We start from the raw sequence: 18759 nt of genomic DNA, 5'->3' as shown, positions 1-18759 counted from the left end.
TATGTATAAAGCTTCCCTCTTGCAAGATGAAAAAGTTTGACAGATGTGTTGCATAGCAATATGGATATACTTGCCACCAATGAACCTGACCATACACATAAAACTCTTCAAAATGGTCAAGTAATGTCATGGGACTTTTTTGGAAGCGCTAGGTTCTAAACAGAGGTCCTTTCATATACTAAAATCACACTCTAGTGCTGTGCCATATTTGCAGCTCCTTGTGGTTTTTTCCCTCTCCAAAATCCAAACAAAATGTGTATTCTGAGCCCCACCTTGGAGCCAGTCAATCAAAATTTTAAGGATGGGACCTGTGAATATGCATTTTGACAAGCTTCAGACATGATTTTTAAGTCACACATATATATATATGTGTGTGTGTGTGTATATATATATATATATATGTATGTATATATAATATATATATTTATATATATATATTAGTTTTTCGAGGTAGGGTCTCTCTCTAGCCCAGGCTGACCTGGAATTCACTATGGAGTCTCAGGGTGGCCTCGAACTCATGGCAATCCTCCTACCTCTGCCTATTGAGAGTGCTGGGATAAGGCGTGAGCCACCACGCCTGGCTCAGTCTTTTGTATTTTGAAAAGCGCTAACAAAAATTTAGTGTAGGGGCAGGGATGGAAGTCTGGAGACAAAGGAGCGCCTTCGCCTCTGCTGCTGCTTATCGTCCGGGCCACAGTCGCCTAGGGACTTTGAATATGTCGGGGATTGCCCTCAGCAGACTGGCCCAGGAGAGGAAAGCTTGGAGGAAAGACCATCCCTTTGGATTTCTGGCTGTCCCAGCAAAGAATCCTGACGGTACCATGAACCTGATGACCTGTGAGTGTGCCATCCCAGGAAAGAAGGGACTCCATGGGAAGGAGGCTTGCTCAAGCTGCGAAGGCTTTTCAAAGACGACTATCCGTCCTCACCACAGAAATGTCAATTTGAGCCGCCACTACTTAACCCAAACATGTACCCTTCGGGCACAGTGTGCCTGTCCATCCTGCAGGAAGACCAGGACTGGAGGCCAGCCATCACAATCAAGCAGATCTTATTGGGAATACAGGAACTTCTAAATGAACCAAAGATCCAAGACCCAGCTCAGGCAGAGGCCTACACAATCTACTGCCAAAACAGAGTGGCATATGAAAAAAGGGTTCGAGCACAAGCGAAGAAGTTGGCCCCCTCATGAGCAGCAGCCCCGAGGCTCCATGACAAGGCAGGGACTGGCCTGGCAAGAACTTGTTTACAACCTTTCGCAGATATAAGTTGCTCTGTATGGTTACTAGTTGCCGGGAGGGCTGGGCAGGCGCCACAGGCATGCTTCACACTGTTGAGAGCTCTCTGGCCTCCAGCTGGCTGTGACAGAACCACAGTCCTTCCTCCTCGCCCTGGTCTTCCTCCCCCTCGGCTCTTGCTTATGAACCTCAGATCCAGAGCCAGCCAGCGGCTCCATTCTGCACCGCTTCCTTTGTATTCCTGTGGTGTTTTGTCTGTGTTTAGAGTAAATAAACTGTTTATATAAAGAAAAAAAATTGTAAACCCATTTTCTTTGCAATAAGTTCGACACCATGATCATAGTCCTCCTTTCTCCGAGAATATTTCTATGTAGCTTCACTTGCTGCTAGCTAGCATGGTTAGAAAATGTAAACTTATTTTATTATTAGCCAAAGCATAAATGAATCCAAAAGGTAATTGTGCTGCAAGAGAAGGCTATTCAATCCAATTCTAAGCCAAACAGATGACTCTAGGTCTGGAACAGTTTTGGATTACCCATGACTCTGATATTCTCCATTAGAGTGAGTAATTGAAAGCTGGCTATGTGTATGCTTACAGAAATTACATTAAATTGTTCACATTAGATAAATCACAACCCATGGTGATGTCAGTAAGAAGCAGTGGTAAGAATATTAATGAGCACTTTCCCTGGAATGAGAATTTGTAGCACATAAACAACTATGAAAGCTTCTGTTTTCATTGTCACAAATTAGGGAGCTGCTGAGAAGTGGCTTTCATTATTCAAGTTCAGAGGCAGACAAGGTAAAAGAATGCTAGCTCACTTACTATGTGCCAGGTACACAGCCCAATACTTTCCACGGAGGATCTTACACTAGGCCTGAGAACAAGTGCAATTATTATCTCTTCTTTGCAAGGGGGTAAATAAATGAGGCTCAGAAAACCTGAAGAACTCGCTTGTGAACAAAGCTAGATCTGAAAACCCAGGCCCAAACTATTTAAAAATATTAACAAATATAATTGTCTGCATGTATAGGGTAAAAAGTGATGTTACAATTTTTTTGCTATGTGTATGCATATGTGGTATACATTTGTGCATGCATGTTTGCATGCATGTGGGTACACATGCACGTGTGTGTGTATGCGTGAGAGAGCGCCAGAGGTCAATGTTGGAGCTTTCTTGAATCTCTCTGTACATTGTTTTGGAGACAGAGCTCACCCATTTGGCTAGACAAGCTAGCCAGCAAGCCCCAGAGATCTTTCTGTCTCTCGCTCTCCTGTGCTGGGATTACAGGTGTACATTGCCACAATCAGCATCTTACGTGGTTCTAGGGATATGAACTCAGGTTCTAATGATTGCCTAGTAAGAGATAGTTGTCTCCCCAATCCTGATAGTCAGATGACTTGTAATACAATGTGGGAAGATGAAATGAAGTAAATGAAGACATTTATTACTGAGTGATTTAATGTTTTGTGATGAAAATAATAGAAATTTATTCTCAATGATGTTGAAATATACAGTACTTAATTATGAACTGTATTTAATTATTTTTAAAAAATAGTATGTATTTATTTGTGTGTGTGTGTGTGTGTGTGTGTGTGTGTGTGTACACCATGAACTCTTGCCACTCTAAATGGATGCCAAATTCATCTGCCACTTTTTTTGCGTCTGGCTTTACATGGGTGCTCAAGAATTGATTCTTGAATGATAAGTTTTGTAAGCAAGTACCTTTAACTACTGAATAATCTCCCCAGCTTCTGTACAGTAGTTATTATGTCTAGTACCTCAATCTTTTATTTTCTTTTAAAAAATATTTTAGTTATTTATTTGCAAGTAGAGAGAGAGGGGGAGGGAGAATTTGGGCATGCCAGGTCCTCTAGCTGCTGCAAACAAACTCCATATGCATGTGCCACTTTGTGTCTCTGGCTTTACATGGGTACTGGGGAATTGAATCTGAGTCGTTAGGCTTTAAAGACAACCTTCACTGCCGAGCCATCTCTCCAGCTTCTTGAACTTTAAAAAAAAAATTTATTTGAGAGCGACAGACAGAGAGAAAGAGGCAGAGAGAGACACAGAGAGAGAAGAGAGTGGGCGCACCAGGGCTTCTAGCCACTGCAAACGAACTCCAGACGCATGCGCCCCCTTGTGCATCTGGCTATTGTGGGTCCTGGGGAATTGAGCCTGGAACCGGGGTCTTTAGGCTTCACAGGCAAGCACTTAACTGCTAAGCCATCTCTCCAGCCCTCTTGAACCCTTTTTACTAAGACCAATCCATCTTGGGGGTGTCACCTTAATCCCGCCCTATCTTGCTTCCTGCTTTCCTGACTTCATAGCCTGTCTTCTGCTATGACTCCCAAGGCTCCAAGTTTGTCTTTCTCTTTTCTGTCCTCCCTCTATTCTCCAATTTCTTTTCTTTCTTGGATGCTTCTGCTACTTGCTTGGATGATTTTGATTACTCACTGCTTCTCTGCTCATGGAATGTGTGACTTGTTACTTCAACTGATGCTGATGCCTTGCCAGGAACATGACTGGCTGGTGTCTCCCTACTTTCTGCACATCATGGTTTGCCCTCTGGCCTGAACTTCTCATTACTTTTATGCCTGTTTCTCCTCCAAGGTTTCATAAATCCCAGGCTAGCTTCGACAACACCATGTAGCCAAGGATGACCTTGAACTTCTGTTCCTCTCTCTACCTCCCAAGTGCTGAGAATACATGCACGTGCCACCATCCTTGAAGTTTTGCAGTGCTGGGCATGGAATCTAGGGCTTTTGTCCATGCTAGGTAAATACTTTACCAACTAAGCTACGTTCTCCAATCCTACATCTTAAAGATAGCAGAAAGTATTCTTTAATAGAAGCTTGTAATATAGATATGTAATGGATCCTCAAGACCATTTAGTCCAACTCCACTTATTCTATATGTGAGAAAATTAAGTTGCCAAAAGGATAGGAAAAGTACCCAAAGCCAGAGGAAAGTAGTAGCAGAAGTTGGACAAAAACCAAAGGTTTCTATGCATCAACCCAATATTAGATATTTATAGAACACTGGTGGTCATGGCTCATGGAGCTGGAGAGCAAATGTGAATATGCTTCTTCTGCCTGAAAAGAAGTTCTGTGCTCTGTAATGATATCCAGAAGTGGACATCACCATCAAAAAGTCCAGAAAATGATCTCATGTCTCTTAAGTGTAGTACCTGAAGGAATTTTAGAAACACTAAAATCCCTTTTGGCTTCTTTGGGAAGCAGCTAGCAGGAAAATTGGGAATGAAATGGATTTTAGTAAGGGATAAAACCAGGATGGAGTTATTGCTTGGCGGTTAAGGCACTTGCCTGCAAAGCCAAGGACCCAGGTTCCATCCCCCTGGACCCACATAACCCAGATGCACAAGGGGCCACAAGTGTCTGGAATTTGTTTGCAGTGGCTGGAGGCCCGGGTGCGCCCATTCTCTCCCTACCCCCTCCCTCCCTCCTTCCCTCTCGCTCTTTGTCTCTCTGCCTCTTTCTTTTTCTCTCCCAAATAAATAAATAAAAATAAAAGCAATTTTAAAAATAAGCATTAAGATCAATGAAAAATAAAAGCTCATGAAGCAGAAGCTGACACAGAAAAATCTTCATACTCCCTGCAGGCATCACCTTTGTGGGAAAGAAAGACAGAAGGATGAGGCAGGTGATTCTGTTGTGAGGAATCTGAGCCAGCCCAATGTGGAGCTCCAACACAAAGATTTCTCCCAGATGTCCCCTGAACTTGTCAGAAATAGTAAGGTCCTTTCATCTCAGCTAATTGAAGTCCTTGTGGTAAGTATTTGATTAAAGGGACTGAGCAGTTGTTCACTTTTGCTGTCACACACCATTTGCTAACATGCAACCCCAACATGTTAATGAGCTGGAATTAAGTGGCACTATTACTACACAAACATTATCTCTGGTCTCAGGTCATCCTTTCCAAGAAGGTGAAGTTTGAATTTGGGCCTGGATGAGAAAGGTAGCACAGGTGGGTATGGATGAAGGGCAGAATGAGTGTAAGAGACCATGTTAACATTTTGACTAGGATGGTGCTGTGTGGGTTTCTGGATTATTGCTCTGGGGGCTGGCTGCGGTTCCCCCCCCCACAAAGGCACCCAGGCAACCGGGGTGGGTGAGAGCGTGACGAGAGGAAAACACTCCTGGGAGAAAGTTGAACAGCTCTCTCAGTTTATTGTCAGTGAAATAGGCTTATAAACATCTGAGGGTAGGGGCCAGGACTCTAAGAAGATTGGATGTACCAAGTTCTTTTCTGATGCCTAATTAGAATATGGCGACATTCATTCTAGCAATGGCAGGGAGGGTCAGGTGATCTAGGGTCTCAGGGGGATGGGCTGTGTGAGGGCTGATAAGGAGTTTCCTAGGCAATTGGCCAAAGGTCACAGGGATATGAGCAGAGCCTAAGTTCAGGTGTGCTGGGCATGGAGAGGGAGAGGCCTCCTATAGCCTGGGGGTCCTTAGCCATGCCTGGAAGCTCAGGCCCCACTCCTGAAGGCTCCAGCCTGTGCCTGGCAGTGCCCGACCATACTGTGGATGGGAGATGAGGGAAGGTACTTTCAGAGAACTTTCTGAGTGTTTGTTGAAGGCCTACTACATATTGAGACCTGTACTAAATCCTGGGATGGTAACTACAAATGATGAATGCTACTAAGACACTTTGTGACATTCTCTTCAGGTGCAGATGTTAGGACTTGAAGATGTTTTGTCTAGGCTGTTTCAGAGAATAGCAGTCCTGAGCAAATATGGATCTGTTACATATCTGTATTTTCATCCAAATATTCATTATATTGGAGCAGATTGCCTCCATACTCCATACCCCTGAAATTTGTTCTAGACAAGTCAGTTTATGAAGCTGCTAGTAGTAGCCATGAGCATGTGTCTGAGACTTTTGCCAGGCTACCTTGATTAGTTTAGTAAGGGTTGGATGCATACATTCATTTAATGAATGTATTAAAATGCCTCTTCTCTCCCAGGTTTTGTTCTACACTTTGAGATATAGTAAGTTCGATAAGAATCTTACCTCTCAGTGCTTATTTTTGAAATGGTAGAGATAGATAATAAACAAACTAGTAAATAGGGTGATTACTTAATGTATTAAATGCTGCAAAGAAGACAACAGCTACTGCTATGTGGCTAAATGTATGTACTATGCTCACCAAACTGCCCGGTAAACACTTCTCTTAATTTTCATAGTCATATATTAATGCTACTCTCACTTTTGCTTAGAGAAGCTTCTCTTTTCAGATGGCGGTGACCTTGGGATGACTCAGAAGGCATCATGGTGCTGAGAAGAATTGACAGGGGAGTGTTCATCATGGAAATATCTCTATCACAGCTTCCAAGGCTCAGGGTCCATTGAGGAAGAGGTGGTAGAAAGAATGTAAGAACCAAAGGAAGGATAGGACTCCTTACAATGTACTCTTCCAGACACAAAATGGCCTGGATATGCATGACCTCACTGTTTCTAATACTACCTTCTCAATACCCTCATAATAGGAGGAAAAGATGATGACATCAAAATAAAAGAGAGACTGATTGAGAGGGGGAGGGGATATGATGGAGAGTGAAGTTATGAAGGGGAAAGTGGGGGCAGGGGAGGGAATTACCATGGTTTATTGTCTATAATTAGGGAAGTTGTCAATAAAAATAAATTAATTAAAAAATAAAAAAGTTAAACAAAAGCTTTTTTTAAAGAAGATAAAATAGGATAAAGTAAATGGAGTGACTGAATAAAGTATACAGATAGTGGTAGTGTACTTGCCTAGTATACCAAAGGCTCTGGGTTCCATTCTCAACTCCTCATGAAAAAAAAGAAGTTGAGTGGCATGGAGATGGTGGTAGGGGCTACATTAAACAAGATAGTCAAGGAAAGTCTCTCTGAGACTTTATCTGAACAAAGTGTAAGAGCTAAACATTCAAATATCTCAAGGGCATTCCAGGCAAAGAGAATATTAAATGAAATATCCTTGTAGCCAGAACACGATTTTCTTGCAACAAGAGCAATTAAAAGTGCCTAGAGAGATATGTGGTCTTGATAAGACTGAATATTTTTTTCCCTGTGAATGACAACTACAAACCAAGACATGGCACCAGAGAAAGCCAAGGAGAATTCTAAATGGCGAGGGCAAACTAGTTTGGAAGCCCTACAGAAGGAGCACAACAGTGTTGCATCTTACAGCTCTCTACCAACAGACAAAGGCCATCCAACCTGGCATTACAAGTCCCTGTCTGGCCTGTTTCTTGCTCAGATAAAATATTTGCCTCAGTTACCATTGTCAGTAGGATTCCTACTTTATCTAAGGAGGAAACAGGGCAGACAAGGATTTGCCTGCTACCTGCTTTCCTGACTGTTTATTGTTGCCAGGATTCCTGATTGAGCAGGCATATAGGCCCAAGTCTCTCCTCTTTTGCTGAGATGTTGAATTAGGCAGGTAAAACAGGCAAAAGCAATGTAGCTGCAGTCAGTGGCCTGTTCTAGGAAGTTCATATTTCTGTGATCTGGGGACAATCCTGCCACTTCCAGACATACCAGGTAGCTGGAATTACTGATAGGGGTGTGTACTACCATATTCACTTTCCATCAAAATGCATCTTTCTTTCTTTTAAAAAAAATAAACTTGTTTTTCATTGAAAGCTTCCATATTTACAGACAAAAACCATGATAATTCCCTCCCCGCCCCCCTTTCCCCTTCACAAATCCACACTCTATCATATCCCCTCCCCCTCTCAATCAGTCTCTCTTTTATTTTGATGTCATCATTTTTTCCTCCTATTATGAAGGTATTGTGAAGGTAGTGCTAGGCACTGTAAGGTCATGGATATCAAGGTCATTTTCTGTATGGATGATTGCATTTTAAGCAGTCCTACCCTTCCTTTAGCTCTTACCTTCTTTTTTCCACCTCTTCTGCAATGAACCCTGAGTCTTAGAAGGTATGATAGAGAGGTTTCAGTGCTGAACACTCCTCTGTATCTTCTCAGCACTGTGATGTCTTTTGGGTCAACCCAGTGGTCACTGCAAAAAGTATATTTCTGTCAGCCTAGAGAAACCTTTTCTTCCATTCAGGCGACATTAGGGACCAATATGAGAGTTAATAGCCAGGTCAGATGAGCAAAGATTTACATAGCATCTCATAGCCTCTGAAAATTAAGCTACCATTGAAAACACATCACAGTAAAGTAGGTTAGAAGTCTGTAAGCTAAACCTAAACAAGGCAACTGCTTGAAAAATTAAAAGAATTTACATGAGATCTAGAGTCTTGATGTAATACATAAAATGTCAAGGATGTACCTGGATGACCCCTACAAGACCAAGAATTAAGAAAACCACAGTTTGAATTAGAAGAGACAATTGGCCAACACCAGCACTGAACAGATATCAAAATTTGCTCCCATGGATTTTAAATTGGTCATCATTAAAATGCTTCGACAATGAAACTTTCCTGGAACAAATGAAAAATAGAATGTTGCAGTAAATAGCTAAAACTTATTAAAAGGATCAAATGGGAATGATAGAATTATAAAATGCATGGCAGAAATGAAAACTCTTCTGGCTGGGCTCAATAATAGGAACAGATGACAGAAGTTAGGATTCAGTGAACTCGAAGACAGCAATATAGCAATAAAATTAACTAATCCAAATAACACAGAGACATAGACTGTAAAAAGCAAGCAGATCTTCAAACACTTGTGAGACAATATTATCATATTAGAAAAGAGACGAGAGTAAGTCTAAAAGTATTGTGCTTCAAAAATTCCCAAATGTGGTGAGAAACACAAATTTATAGATTTAATAACTGGGCACTCTTCAAGAAGGATAAACCCAAAGTCATTTTAAGCCCCATCAAAAGTAAGCTTGAAAAACTAATGACATGGGGCTGGGGAGATGGCTCAGTGGGTAAGAAAGTTTGTTGTGCAAATATCAAACCTAAGTTTGATCCCCAGCACCCACATGAAAAGCTAATAAAACAAAATTCAAAAAATACTTAAATAAATGAGGAAATGGCTGGGTGTGGTGTCACATGCCTTTAATCCCAGCAATAAGAGCTAAGGTAAGAGGATTGCTGTGAGTTCTAGGCCAGCCTGAAACTACATAGTGAATTTCAGGTCAATCTGGTTTAGAGTGAGACCTTACCTCAAGAAAAGAGGATAGAAAAATGAAATGTCTCTAACCAACCATATAAATCCGTACAGGGTACTAAAAAAGGAAGATAAAAAGTAACTCAAAGCAAGCATAAGGAAATTGATAGTAAAGAATGGTCACTAAGTTGAAAATAGAAAACAATAAAGGAAAATCAATGAAGTAAACCAGTGTATGCTTCAGAGAAATTCAATGAAATTGGCAAATATCCAATAAAATTGTCATCATTAAAAATGTAATGAATTAGGGGTTATCACTACAGATCCCATAGTCAATTAATAGATAATATAGGTATAGCTTGAACAACTTTACTCTAAAACAAACTCTAATAACCTAGAGGAAAAGGAGTAATTCCTCCAACCCATAAGCTATTAAATTCAACTTAGATGAAATTAAAGATCTGAATATACTTATATTTACCCCATGAAATATATTTGTAATTTTATTTATTTATTTATTTTTGGTTTGTTTTGATTTTTCGAGGTAGGGTCTCACTCTAGCTCAGGCTGACCTGGAACTCACCCCGTATTCTCAGGGTAGCCTCAAACTCATGGTGATCCTCCTACTTCTACTTCCTGAGTGCTGGGATTAAAGGTGTACATCACCATGCCTGGCATATTTGTAATTTTAAATCATCTGAAAAATATATTTAGGTATAAGTAAATTGGCTGAAGAATTCTACCAAAAACTAAAGGAAGAATTAACGCTAACTTTATATAGATCCTTTTCAGAAACCAAAACAGCATGGGCTATGTTAAAAGATATGGCTCACTGGTTAAAAACTCTGGCTCTACAAACTGAAGTTTGGATCCCTGGAATCCACATAAAGCCAGATGCATAGTATTGTATGTGTCTCTAATCCCAATATATCTCTGACAATGGGAGGCAAATTCAGGAGACTCATGAAGCTTCTGGGCCGTCCCTACCAAAAACAATAAGTAAAACAATAAGTAGACAGTCTTTCAAATAATGTTGAAGGGGAGATCCAATACCTCAAGGTTATCCTCTGATCTACACACACATGCCATGACACACATACATCCATACACACACATCATACACATACATGCACACATGAATAAAAATAAGAACACAAAAGAACAGGGAAATTGTTCCAAGTCATTGTATCACCCAGATACAGAAACCTGACAAAGATAGTACAAGAAAGAAAAATGCAGAACAAAATCTCCTATGAACTTTTACACAAAAATTATTTCTTATGAACTTATACACAAAATCCTCAAAAATATTAGTTAACCAATTTCAAGAATGTATAAAAAAACAAGTGTTATAACTAATGCAGTATATTCTAAGCATACAAGAGGCAGAGAATGGACATCCAAAACCAATTTAATTTACTATATCAACAGGCTACTTAAAAATTATATTTGCATATCAGTTGCACAGAAAAGTAACCAGATATAATCCAACAACAATTCATAATTACAATTTTCAGCAAGGTAGGAATGGAGAATTATCTCCACTTGGGTAAGAGTATCTACAAAATGAACAGCTAACATTACACTAAATGGTACGAGAATGCTTTGTCCCTAAGATAACCATTCAAGAATGAAGCAAGGATGCCATCTGTTACCACTCTTATTCAACACAATTCTAGAAGTTTCAGGCACTTCAGTCAAGTTGATTTGGCTAACTGGTCTGCTCAGTGGAACCCATAGCTGAAGCTGGGAAACAAGTCAGAACCATATCCAAAAATGAGCCTGCTTTCCACTATCAAGCTACCACCAATCATGGGCCACAGGAGGGCCTACACCTATTAAATTCTCTAAAAAAATAAGGGTTATCCCATTTATCTGGTGCTAACTTTACTACTCTCCATTGGAGAATCTGTTTCTCTTTTTCAGATAAATGAAGATCCTAAGGAGAGAACCACCCCATCATAACTCAAAAGGACCCCAGCTGAAACTCAGAATAATTAGAAAAATAAGCAAGGGTGCCGTTTTCCTGGTGAACCTGGTACCAGCATAAGGGTGAAGGAAATTGACACAGAGAACAATCAATTCCTACCAAATCAGATATCTGGAGACACAGAAGCTCCCAAGACCTCATCAGTGAAGCAGACCCAAAATGAACCCAACATGGCTCAGGGAAATTTGTGGAAGAGGGAGCAGAAAGAATGTCAGAGCCACACGTTGGGTCATGATATGCAGAGACATTTCTCCTACCCATAACTGAGGGCTAACTCCACAATGCACGATCCATACACCTCAACAAGGAGGGGCCGGGGGGAGGGGGTAGGACAGGGAGGAGGCTAACAATGGTATCAACTTGAAATAATTAATAATAGTAAAAACACTCACCATCTTATGACCTCCCAGTTGATATTGAATTTCAGCACATGAACCTGTGAGGCATGCCCTCATGCCATATGGAAGTCATAGTGTGCATGTGACAGTGCATCTGTGCTACTGTACCTTCTTGGCCTCTCTACTGTTCCATGTGAAATAAAACTTTGTTTGTGTCTAAAAAAAGTATAGAAATTTGAAAAGAACTAATTTATTTTTATTTTCAGAAACAATGAAATCCACCAAAACCATTGGAGCAGCAACAACAAAACTGTACAACTGAAAAGTGAGTTCAGTGACCTTGTAAGATCCAGGATCCAGGATCAGCACCCAAAAATGAACATTTGTGTATATTAACAATGAATAAAATAAACAAATAAAACAGCACTACTTAAAAACCACTGCAAAGAACATGAAATACTAAGGCATAAGTATAATAAAATGATCCAGATGTTGAAAAATTTTAAATGTCAATATGAGAAACTGCAACTAAATAAATGGAAAGACTTTATGGAATTTATGAAATGAAAGACAGCCTATTAAAGACATCAGCTCTAATTAATTGATCTATAAGTTCAATAAAAGGAATCTTGTCAAAATCCTAGCTAAGGTTATTTTTGGATATAGTCAAACTTAAACACAAAGTTAGAGGTCCTGCAATAACTAAAACACATTTGACAAAAACAAAGTAGGAAGATTTGCACTACTTGGTGTTTTAGTAGTTTTTTTAATATTTAGTATATAATTGTTTACCATATAATCATAGTAATTAAGACAATGCATTGGTGCAGGGATGGATACATGTATAATTGGGTCAGAATGGAGCTTAAGGAACCAAACAGAGAACCCAGAAACAACACCCCCCAACACACACACACACACACATCTCCAACTGCTTTTCACAAAGATACAAAAGCAATTTAGTTGGTGAATGTTGACAATTCCAACTGTTAACAGAGAAATTGGACACCCAATGGCAAAACATATACATATATCATTCCGGTTCCTTGCCAAAAACTACCTCAGGATGGGTCACAGATCCAGAAGTAAGCGGTAAACCTATAAACATTTTAGAAAACAATGTGTAAAATCACTCAGATCTAGGGCTGGGTAGAAAGTTATTAGACTTAGCCCCCAAAATAAAGTCCATAAAGGGAAAATTGGATAATTTAGACCTCATCAAACATTTAACACTAGTGCCTTGTGAAAGCTCATATGAGTAAAATGAAAAGTCATGCTGTGGATGGAAGAAAATATGTACAAACCACGTATCCAACCAAGTATCCATTTCTGTGAGACAAAGAACTCTCTTGGGCCAGGAAGGTGGCTTAAAGGTTAAAGGCATTTGCTTGCAAAGCCTGCTGGTGAGGGATTTAATTCCCTAGCCATTCACATAAAACCAGGCAAGTATTCCCTTTGCCAGACAAAAACCCTGTCATGACCCCACCCCACACAAATATATAAAAATTAAAAAAAACATGAAAAGCAAAAGAGCTCTCAAAACTTAACATTAGAGCTCCATCTATGTATCCATGGGCCGGTTGTTAAGCGTGCTTGAATGAGATCTTTCTATGCAGCTATTTCGGATACCCACACTCCAGGGAAGACTGATGTAAGAAGTGATAAACTGTGAAAAATGCTTTAGATGATTTGGTCAAATGGGTGCTTCTGGAAAAGTACAAGTATGTGGAGAATTTTGGTCTAACTGGTGGTTTCCTCACAATCTGTATCATCTCCTCTTTGTTTGCCAGAGTGGCTTGGATTTGGGATTGTATGCACCCCTGTCTAGAATCCAAGCTGATTTGAACTTTGTGCATCATATCTTATTTTATGCTGATGGGTAGTCTGACCATTTATGCCTCATGTAAGGAGAAAAGCATTGTTCTTGTGGTCCACAGGAAAGATCCTACAGGGATAGATTCTGATCATATTTGGCAGCTGTCCTTCCTTCCAAAAGGTTTGATGACAAGAATACCCTGAAGGTAAGCTTCATCAGTGGGAGAACAATATAATAATGGAAAAATGAGTTCACCAAGTCCATTGCTAGATTTTTGACCACAGTGGGACACTAGTCATGGATGCATATGAATTGAATCTGAAGTATCCAGGCTTCATGGCAGCCTCACCACAGAAAGACCGATGGTTAGCAGGATAAGATGGGACTTTACTGCATACATACCAGGCATACCAAATACTGAGGTGGAGGTGAATGTGGAAAAACTAGGCCACTCATACATTCCCCCTTATTACATGAATCCATCTATAGGATGTTTGGTAATGACAAAATTATGGAAACGGAGTAATCATCTGGGGTGTGATAGTACAGAACCAGAGAGATGTGAGAAATGAAGGATTATATCAATGGCAACATTCTGGTAGTGATACAGTTTCCCACAATTACCACTGGGAAAAACTAAGCAAAGTGTATGAGAACTCTCTCTGTATTGTTTGATCTAAGTACATGTAAATTATCAATGATCTCAACAATTTCAACTTACAAAAGGCCAGTGTTGCTGATGTTTATTGGATGAGCAGGAAAGTGGCAAGAGGCAAGTAGATGAGCTAGCAGAGGCCACATGCTCCAAGGCTTAATCATGCATGGAAACAGTTTGGGTTTCCTTCTAAATCCACTGGGAAGCCATTGAAGGAGAGTCACTTGTACTGGTTTATCCTTTAACACATCATTCTGATTGATGTGTAGAGGCACCCGAGTGGGAACAGCAAGAGCAATTAGAAGATTGTTGCACTGTGATAGTGTTCCTTTCTTCATGAATACCATTATAGTAAGAAATTCTGCTGGTTTGAATAGGAAGTGAATGAAGGTGGAGAAAAGTGGATGGATACAAGATATATTTTGGAGATACAACTGTAAAGTGCTTGTGTGAGAGGAATTTCTAAAATGGGGGCAATCATATATATATATATATATATATGAACACACAGGGAGAATTACTGTTATAGGCTTATAGAAAAGTACATTTTAAGCAATGGTCATAATTCCAGGGATGTAGCAAAGGCAGAGCCCTTGCCTAGCTGTTTGAGACCTGGAGTTCAATCTCCAGTTCTCCCTGTTCCCATATTCACAGAGATAGACAAGTTGTACCTACAGGTTGGATACATCCCAACTGTATGGCCTGTCATATAGGTCTGGTAGCAGTTTTTTTTTAATTTTTTTATTATTATTTCTATTTATTTATTTGAGAGTGACAGAGAGAGAGAGAGAAAGAGAGAGAGAGACAGAGAGTGCTCCAGGGCCTCCAGCCACTGCAAACGAACTCCAGACGCATGCACCCCTGTGTATCTGGCCTACGTGGGTCCTGGGGAATTGAGCCTCGAACCGGGGTCCTTAGGCTTCACAGGCAAGCGCTTAACCACTAAGCCATCTCTCCAGCCCTGATAGTAGTTTTGAGGCAGTTGGGTGAAAGGGTCCTGAAAGTAAAACCTAGAAATGCAATGCCCATGAGTCTGTCCTTGCAGTAAGGAGTTCCCTTCCTCCCTCTGTTTATTCTTGTACTGAACCTGACTTCTTGTCTACAAAGAAGATTTTCCTTAGATGCGACAATTGCCCCTTTACAAGATGGCTGCACCCTCCTAGGAGACTGAGATTCCTGAGACACCACCTAGAAATCCATCATTCTGATTAATTTAGCCACCTCCAGAATCTAGAAAAGGCTCCAGTCTGGGTATCTAGGTGGGCTTTACTTGGCTCCTTCCTTTTCACAGGCAGGAGTTTTCCTTAGGGACTTCTCATACCGCCCTATGGCCTCCTTAGAAAAAAAAAAAAAACAAACAAACTCTGCATTTCTTCCTTCTCTTACGTTGGGAGCTTTGCAAACCACCTCTTTCCTTTTTGGGAATGAGCTCTGTTTTACTTCCTTCTCTCAACTTCTATCTTGAATTTAATAAAACCTGCACACTTCACCTTCTGGTCTGTGGACCCAAAAATCCTCGTATCATAGCAATGCATTGGTGTATTATATTGGTGCACTGGCAGAGGAATCCCAATTCCTGTATCACTTTATCATGATACCTTTAGAAAATACAGATCTCAAGCTATGTAGAACTTTACCAAATATAATAAAAATAGCGCCTTTTGGAAGACAAATCAGAAAAACAGGTCAACCTCCAATTGGCTTAAGCCCTGTGTGCGGCACAAGGTTTAGTGAAGAGCGTCTTGGGTGAATATCAATCCCAATGAAGCATCTCAGAGGCACAAACCCGAGGGTCCTGCTTCCATACAAGTAGCTATAGCTGTGTCTCTTATTATTGCCACTTTGCAGACACCAGGGGGCAGCCAAGTTCTGCCGTCCCTGGGACTTGGATGGAATTGATGTGGTCGCCAGGAGATGCAGGGCAGTTTCTGGCTTCAGGTGAATAAAATCTGTTAGTTCCCAGGGACTCCTAGGCTCAGCAGGTCTGGGAAATTAAATGTTCATGGATCCCATTGAGACTTTGAAAACTTCAGTTGCCTGATCATTTCACTGGCAAACTAACCCAGTTTCCTGCAGATTTGGTTATACTGTCTCGGCAAGTGGAGCCATGGAATGTTACTTAAAGCATTTTTGAAGACTGGAAAAATTCCAGCACAGTCCACATCATTCCAGCACAATTGCATCATGTTCATGTTTGCAAAAGGGATCCCACTGTATTGCTGTTCTTCCAGCAAGGGGACGGGGTGTCATTACTATGGTATATTCCCTTAGAACCCCTGGAACTCGGTGTTTCCCGTTATAATTGTATCTGGGCAAGTTGTGTCTAGTGAGTTCTTCTTACTCTTGTAGGAGGTGAGGGTACAGGACAAGTTAATTGTGAGAAGACTTCTGTAGCCTTCTTGTCTGACAGTGATACACAAGGCATGGGGTATAAATGCTGCTTCTGAGTGGAGCCTAGGAGGTCTCTGGTATTCCCTGTCTTACCGCGTCAGCCCATCCAAGGGGATGGACAGAAGATAAGTGTATGAGATTGTCAGGAAACTATCAGAATGGCTTTTGAGAGTGTTTGCTAATGTGCCGATAGAAGGGTATGGCTAAAATGGACTATGGTAGAAGAAGGGGACAGAGGGCAGCCTCATGGGCCCATGTGTGAAGTCAGCAGGGACTCAAAGACCAAACATTGGTAGAAATAGCACTCCTGAAGCAAAGTGGAAGGAAGCCAAGCAGGAGCACAGATATCCAGCCCCCAGCTCTGTTGTTTTCATGCTTTGGTTTCTCCAGAGAGACTAAGTGTACTTAAAGGGGCCAGGAAGAAGGAAATAACTGAAGGGGGACTTGAGACTTCTTCGCTACACTGCAGTCCATCACAGCAGGTTTTCATTCCCTACGAGATGTTCTACCAACCCTTCTTTCAGAATAAATGCCCCTGGGAGAGCAGCCTTGTACCCTTAACTGTTTTAGTTTTAGTTTGTTTTTCAAGATAGTGTCTAACCTGGAATTCACTGTTTAGTCTCAGGCTGTCCTTTAATTCATAGCAGTCCTCCTCAGAGCTGGGATTAAAGGTGTGCACCACCACGACAGTTTTCTTTTTTTTTAATTAGAAGCAAATTATGCATTTGAAACATTGCTTTTTTCTTGTACTGAGTTTCTTTGGAAGCCAAATCTTGCTGCGCAGCCCCTGGTGAGGCCTGACTTTCCAACAGAGGGCAGCATTTGCTGGTTACATTTCTCCATTCTGAACAACCCTAATGACAACTTTAGGGAACTTGAGCAGGGAGAGGGTTGTGGTCTGGAAAATGAGAAGGGGTAGTGTTCCTCATATTTTATCTTCTCTCAGAGTGTTAGGACATATCTCGGAAGTCAGCTATTATTGAATATTTCTCTGTTGAATGCCCTGAGAAGTCATGTAGAGGGACCAAAGAGGCTGGCAGAGATTGCCAGCTTGCTTGCTTTCCTCCACCTTCTCCTTCCCCCGCTCCTTCTCCTTCCCCTCCTCCTCCTCCTCCTATTTTTTCCCCCTAAAAGAACCTGAGTAAGAGTGAACACTTTTGTGACAAGCTTGGCTTCTGGAGAGGTTTTCTTTACTGTGGTGTGTTTAAAAAAAAAAAAACTAGCATTATCTTTATCCTCTGAAAATGGTTTATCTCTCTATAAGCTTATCTTCCTTCCCCATTCCAAAGGGGCCTTCCTCACTTCCCCTATCAGTAGCTATCTCACTTCCTTTTAGAAGTCCACACCGAGTAGTTGCCATGTTTACTTTGGTGAAAGGAGCAACCAAGGATGGGTAAACTAGTCCTGGCCTTCCTTATAAGGGGCTCTAAACCACCTATGCGCCCTCTCACCAAGGCCATTGAACAATGTCATGGGGGTCCTGTGTGTCTCAAATCAATGTGAGCCCATATTCAAGGGTTTGCATGAGACTTGGTTCCCCTTTCAGCCCACAAAAACCCAGACAAGTCTTAGCCACTCATTGATCGTGAGAAGCAAATGGCATAATTTAACAGAGGTCTTTGGACTTCAAACCTAGTTCTTGTTCACATCGGAGAGTCTTATAAACCACAGACATTTGGCCATCAAGAGGCAGCATATATAACACAATGGTTAAAATCCCAGCTTCTGACAACTAAAAAAAATAAATAACTAAAAGGAATAAAGAAGTCTTTCCATTCAATAGTTGATTCTTATATGCACAATCATTCATCTGGGAAATAGTTCAGTATTAGTCATTGTTATTAGTCAAATCCTGGTGAAATTTGGCTCCAGATAAGCAGTCAGCCAAGATCAGTAACTCAGAAATGGATTGTGTAGCCAGGCATGGTGGTGCATGCCTTTAATCCCAGCACTCGGGAGGTAGAGGTGGGAGGATCGCCGTGAATTCGAGGCCACCCTGAGACTACATAGTGAATTCCAGGTCAGCCTGAGCTAAAGTGAGACCCTACCTCGAAACCCCCCCCAAAAAAAAGAAAGAAAAAAAAGAGAAATGGATTGTATCATAATAAAATGAAGCCCTCAAAAAAAGTTATGTCTTCTTAGCCCATCTCTAAGATACTAGGTTCTTCTCTCTTCTCCTAAATATCCTTCAAATAGCAATATATTTTTAACTCCATTCAAGTAGAAGAAAGAAGAA

General features: G+C 40.9%; 2 pseudogenes; both read left to right on the top strand.

Annotated features, from left to right (window-relative positions):
- The first annotated feature begins 707 nt into the window (after positions 1-707).
- On the top strand, positions 708-1192 carry LOC101613245 (annotated as a pseudogene).
- Positions 1193-13326: 12134 nt separating this feature from the next.
- On the top strand, positions 13327-14049 carry LOC101604467 (annotated as a pseudogene).
- The last annotated feature ends 4710 nt before the right edge of the window (positions 14050-18759 follow it).

Source organism: Jaculus jaculus, chromosome X (assembly GCF_020740685.1).
Source record: "Jaculus jaculus isolate mJacJac1 chromosome X, mJacJac1.mat.Y.cur, whole genome shotgun sequence".
In the NCBI taxonomy this organism is placed as follows: Eukaryota; Metazoa; Chordata; class Mammalia; order Rodentia; family Dipodidae; genus Jaculus; species Jaculus jaculus.
The sequence above is the reverse complement of the archived record's forward strand: the minus strand, read 5'-3'. Positions and strand labels throughout refer to the sequence as shown.